This window comes from Solanum pennellii, chromosome 7 (genome assembly GCF_001406875.1).
Source record: "Solanum pennellii chromosome 7, SPENNV200".
In the NCBI taxonomy this organism is placed as follows: domain Eukaryota; kingdom Viridiplantae; phylum Streptophyta; class Magnoliopsida; order Solanales; family Solanaceae; genus Solanum; species Solanum pennellii.
This window is the reverse complement of record NC_028643.1, coordinates 41,692,196-41,698,145: the sequence shown is the minus strand read 5'-3', so window position 1 is coordinate 41,698,145 and position 5,950 is coordinate 41,692,196. Positions and strand designations below refer to the sequence as shown.

General features: G+C 31.6%; 1 long non-coding RNA gene across 1 annotated transcript; it reads left to right on the top strand.

The window, feature by feature from the left end:
• Positions 1 to 220: 220 nt before the first annotated feature.
• On the top strand, positions 221 to 5,388 carry LOC107024449. Its single transcript, XR_001457348.2, has 3 exons — positions 221 to 952; positions 4,048 to 4,125; positions 4,899 to 5,388. It is a non-coding gene; the product is annotated as an uncharacterized LOC107024449 (long non-coding RNA).
• The last annotated feature ends 562 nt before the right edge of the window (positions 5,389 to 5,950 follow it).

Sequence of the window (5,950 nt, the reverse complement as noted above, 5' to 3'; positions counted from 1 at the left end):
TGATAATCAATTTTGGGCCTCCACCATATAAATTAAGCAATTCGAGCTTCTTCGATTTCAACGATTTAAATAATTAGCTTTATAAAATTTTAAGAAAAACAATACAAAGTGTGCACTTTATTTTAAATAGTTTTGTACTTCTATAATTTTTTAGAGAATATATATATATATATATATATAGCTATTTCTTGAACTTCAAAAGCTAACCCACTTAGGAACCAAGTTTTGGGCCATCCTTTTTCCTCGTATTGCAGCCTAAGTTCCACTTCAAAACAACCCAATCCAATTTCCTTTCCACTCCAATTCAGCCGCCCCAGCCCATTATTTTAACCTTGACCCGACCCTGCGCGTGTTTCTTCTTATCCTTTCACGCGAGCAATGCACAAACCAGAACCTTGTAGGCCGAAATCCAATTCGAAACTCAGCGAACCCATCGCGACCCGAGTCCAGCAAATCCAGGTGTCTTAATCTCGTGTACCCACTCGTCCTTGCTCGAAATCAAGCAGCCCTTCTTCTCCAGCCGTTGAGAATTGTCGGAGTGTGGTACAAATTCAAGTTGTCCATCCTTATCTCTGAGAGTTTTTGAATTTCGAATGAAAATTTTATCCAAATATTTCCTCCCGTGTTCCCCCTATTTTTTCAGCTTTGGTTTCTCATATAAAAGCTCCTCTCTTGCTTCAGCTGGGGGGTTGGGAAAAAAATAAAGTTTGAATGGAAAGAGGTTGAAGAATATATTTCATTCATATAGGCAAGAACTCATATATAGAGAAGAATCTCGAATATAAAGTTTTCAATGTCAAACCGACCTGAATTCAATAAAGTGAGATAGAGAGTACTCAAGTTTCAATTTCATTTTTATATGGTTGACGTTCTTGTTGTTTCCTTCGAATCTTACTTTATGTGAAAGCTCATTGAAAGGCTCATTTTGTCCCGGATTGCTGCTCTCCAAAAGGTAATAATTATTTTCGCTCGTGTCTTTTGTTTCATGATGTGTTGGTCGTTTGATTTACAATATGAGGCATCCAAATATTGAACTTTTTTCAGATTATTTCGACTTGTTTTTATATGAGTTATGTAACTAGCCTATTTCGAATATTGCTTCCTGTTTGAGTAACCATCTTGACTAACTTCTTATTTGTCATCTTCTCTTGTTTGAATGTTGTTTAAAACTAAGTAGTGGTGTTTAGGTTTGTTTTCCTTTTAGTAGCAAATGTATTTGTTCTAGTTGTTTTCTTTGGTACTGTGTTTTCATTCAAATCTAAAAGTGCTTGCTACAGATCTGTGCATCGTTTTCTTGGTTTGCTCTTTGTTCTGTTCTCTTCAAAATGAGCTTAATAGCATGCTTAGTTTTATGGGTTGTTGGTTGTGCATTAGCTTTAGCAGTTGTCTGAAGAGTCACTTTCCTGCTTTGGTTTTGACTTCATTTCATTTAGTGATAACTGATAATAGATATTTTATTTTTGAATGTTCAAGCTTTATGAGAGACTTAGAGCCTGTTTGGCTCGGCTTAAAAGCTGGTCAAACTGACTTAAAAGCTGGTTTTTGACTTATTTAGCTGTTTGGCAATACTCAAAATAATTTATTTTAAGTTAAAAAAAACTTATTTTAAGCCGAAAGTTAAAAGCTGGGGTAGGGGTGCTTTTTTCTTTTAGCTTATAAGCTATTTTAAGTTGACTATATTTTTACCTTTTTGCCCTTAATATTTTTATATAATCTCCAAATTACCCACATAACCCTAACATCTCTTTCTTCAATTTTTTCCTTTTCACGTGTGGATGATAGACAATTACTATTACTAATGAATGAAAATAAAATAAATCTTAAATATTTCAAATGATCTATTCAAATTATATATTATTAAAATGTAAAATAAGTTGCACATATAACTTAAATAAATATTTATATTCCTCTTATAAATAATTTGTGATAATAAAGAAATATGTGAATGATAGACAATTATTATTACCTATGGATGAAACTAAAATAAAATCTTAAATCGTTCTTTGATCTATTCAAATTATATATCTTTAAAATCTATAATAAGTTTAAATTCCTCTTATAAATAATTTGTGATGAGAAAGAAATATGTCAATGATAGCAAAATATAATTATTTATGGCTGTAAGATATAAATTAATTAAATTTTATTATGTTAACAGCTTTTAAGGGTATTTCAGACATTTTGATTTAAAAAGTTGTTTATCAACACTTATTTGCCAAACACATCAACAACTTTTTTTTTAACTTCAGCACTTTTATCCAAACGCATAACTGCTTATTTTAAAAATAAGTTTCAGCTCTTCAAAAGTACTTTTTTAAAGCTGTTTTTATTAAGCCCATCCAAACGGACCCTTAATGTTATGGTCTTACTGTAATGTTTTTTCTTTATGTGTTTGAGCATATTGACATCTGTTGTTGAGAAATACAATTAGAACATTTGTTGTTATCATGTTTCTTTCGTAGTTTCATTAAAGAATGTTTATTGTCATTTATCAAGGCTCGGCAGCTTTGAGTTTGTTCCCTATCAAAGTAAGTTTGAAAATCTCGTGTTGACTGCTTCTAAATGTTATCTTAAAGTCTCATATGTCATAAATGCAGTTTAAGTAATGCAAAGTATGTAGTTGTTTGTTAGCATCACCTGTTTTTTTTTTAGATTTTGATTTGGTGTCAATGACACTTTGAATTAATAATGGTTACCTTATTTCCCTTGTTATGTTGTAGAGAAGTTTCAAATGATTTCGTATTTGCATTGTTGCCTCTATTTAGTAAAGAACGAGTTTGGAGTGTTTCATATGCATAGTATGTAACGACCCATTTGATCGTTTTGAGTACTAGAGATGTTTATTTAATAAAATACTTTTCAATAGATTTTAAATGAATATTTTGAACTTTTCTTAACTACAATTTTAAAACTAGTGGGAAAATTTTAATAATAAATTTAGTTAGTGATAAAAGAAAATAATATTAAAAGTAATAGTAGCACACCTTCACACTTTTATAATTAGTTTAATAATAATTAGGGTTACTATGGATTCATTAACTAAAAACAAAGAAAAATGGGCATCTGCATGACTAGCAAAGAAGGTGACGGACGATTCATGTATCAAGATTTTTATCATATTTTAATACTTGTATGCATATGTAAATATTGATTTAATAAGGCAATTATTAATATTGGTATGTGTAATTTTAGTGGATTTAATACCCACTAAAGTGCCTTGGAATTTGAGAAAGAATTTAGGTTAATGATTGAAAACAATGAATAGAAATTATTAGGTAATTTATACGAAAGAATATATGGACATTATTGTTGGTGTTTCTTAGTAATAATATAATAATGCTATTAACTTTTAGTTGATGGACAGTATTATAATATTTATTGTGTTTGGTTGAAAATAGGTTGAATGGAATAGTTTCTCTTGGCAACGTAGATGTTGGTTTGATAATTAAGGCAAAATATTATTAGCCTATTAAATGTGACATTGTATGGCTATCGTTAGAGCCATTGGGGGAGTTGGAGTGTCATTCATGTAGACATTATATAATTATTATTATTATTATTATTATTATTATTATTATTATTATTATTGTTGTTGTTGTTGTTATTATATTGAGTTAGATTGTGAATGATAAAGAAGAAAATGGAGTGGTAAGTTAAATTGTAAATGGTAAATGTTGTTAATGTTCTTGGGCTTGGGAAAGATAAGAATTGGTGGCTAATTAGTGAAGAATAATGATTGGTTAGTTAATGAATTGACTTTTGATTAATGATCAATTAAGGTGTTGGCTGCCACTGGTCCGTAACCAATGGCATTTATTTTAATAATATTCTAAATTTGTATATCATATTATGAATGAAATTATGATTTATTGAGATAGGTAATTAAATATTAGGTGTGTTTTATTACGTTTATAATATTAAAGAAATTGAGACTCAAGCTTAGGCTTGAATTCAAGATAATCGGATTTGACCTATTAATATGAAATCAACATTGAAACTTGATATATAATTGAGTTTGTCTACTTACAAATATTATATACTTTACAGATTGGTAAAGCTTTGAAATCATTGAGGAAAGAAAAAGTAGTGGAGAAGTAGCTTGTTCACTCCGGTTCTTCAGTTGAGGTAGGTTATGGTTTATGCTATTTGATAGTAAACTTTTAATAGTGATTGATATGCATTGAATGATACTGTGAAGTTTTTTATGTACTTGATTTTGTGGTTGTGTGGCTTGGTCGTGTGGCTTGTGATTGGTTTGAAATCTTGAGACCGTGAAATTTATAATCTTCAATCTCTTTGTCGAAGTAATGCCTTGAATAAAGAAGGCTTGATGAAATTTTATCAATGAATTAAAAAGTAGTGATAATAAATGATAACTTAATGGTATTATTGGATCGGTGTGTCACGTTCCGACACTATATTCTTGGATCGGAGTGTCACATTTCGACAAGGTATGCTTGGATCAGAGTGTCAGTGTGTCACGTTTCGACACGGTATTCTTTGATTGGAGTGTCACATTCTGACACGGTATTCTTGGATCGAAGTGCCACGTTCTGACACTGTATAGTTGGATCGGAGTAATCACGTTCCGACACAGTAACATTAGAGGAAAAGGAAATTGAATTATGTTAATGTACTCAATTTCAAAGAACTCATTTCCCAAATGAGTGTGGCATGGAGGCATGGGTTCTCATTGGTGTGCTTGATATTGTGAGTGATTACTTAGTCATTTGTTTATGTTGTTTGTTTCTTACCACTTGTTAAGTGTCATAGTTGAGTTCATACTATTATTCATTGTATATTACTTTCTATTTTGGGTTGGCCGATGATAGCTACTCAGTACATGTTACCTCGTACTGAGCCCTACTTGTATTTTTCTTTGTTTTTCTTTTATGGAGTGCAACAAGTGTACCGGCAAATTTGACTCGCCCTCAACTCTAGCAAGTCTCGGCATATCATGTTCAAGGGTGAGTTGTTCATTCGAGCTTGGGTTGGATTCTCTTGGTCATTACCTGATGTCCTTAGTTTTCGGACACAAATTACTTTATTTCATTTATTTTGTTGTCTTTAGTACTCTTAGACTTAGTAATTGGAGATTAGATGTCCTTGTTGTGATGACTTTTAAGTTTTGGGAACGATTAATTAATAAGTTTTGAAGCTTCCGCATTATTTTGTTATTCGTAGTTGAGTTATTGGTACATGTTGGTATTTGGATTCCTTGGTTCGCCTACCTAGGTAGTTAAGTTTGGGTGCCACTCACGACTCGATTTGGGTCGTGACATAGTAATTTGAGTTGCATTATTTTCTTGTGCACTTGAGATGCTCTAATTAATGTGGTTTGGTCCTAAATTTTTGCCATGATTTAGTTAAATTGTTGACCCTCTTGAAGACATTTATATAGTTATTAAATATTTGCTAAAGCTACTGTTGGGATTGGTAAAATGAGAGCATAATTCATGTAAAATGCGTCATGATGTTAATATATTATTTGGGTTATATAGCTATGTGTTTTAACTTGATGTTAACCATTTTAGAGAGAATTTTTTCTAATGTATTTCTCATTTTTCTATGTTGCACGTGAAATTTGACGGGGTTCACTTTGAATTCTCATATTTCTCCTCGTATTTTGGGAGAGCCGTAAAGGCTTAAATTTCGCTATCATCGAGTCAAACCCATAAATTGATGGATAGGTTCCCGAGATGAAGAATTTGAAACAGACGGAGAAGTTGAAATATTGGACCTAAGTGTCACGGACTTTTTGATTCGGACAATACTCCGTGCGGCACTTGACGGTTTACTCACGATTCTTGCACGTTCTTGCAAACTCAAGTAAGCCTCACACTCGGATCGCTAAGAAAATAAGAAGGAAGACAGAATATTGGAAGAAGGAACTTCTATTACTTGAAAAATGATTGGATGCTTTACAAGTAAAATGAACTACTATTTATAC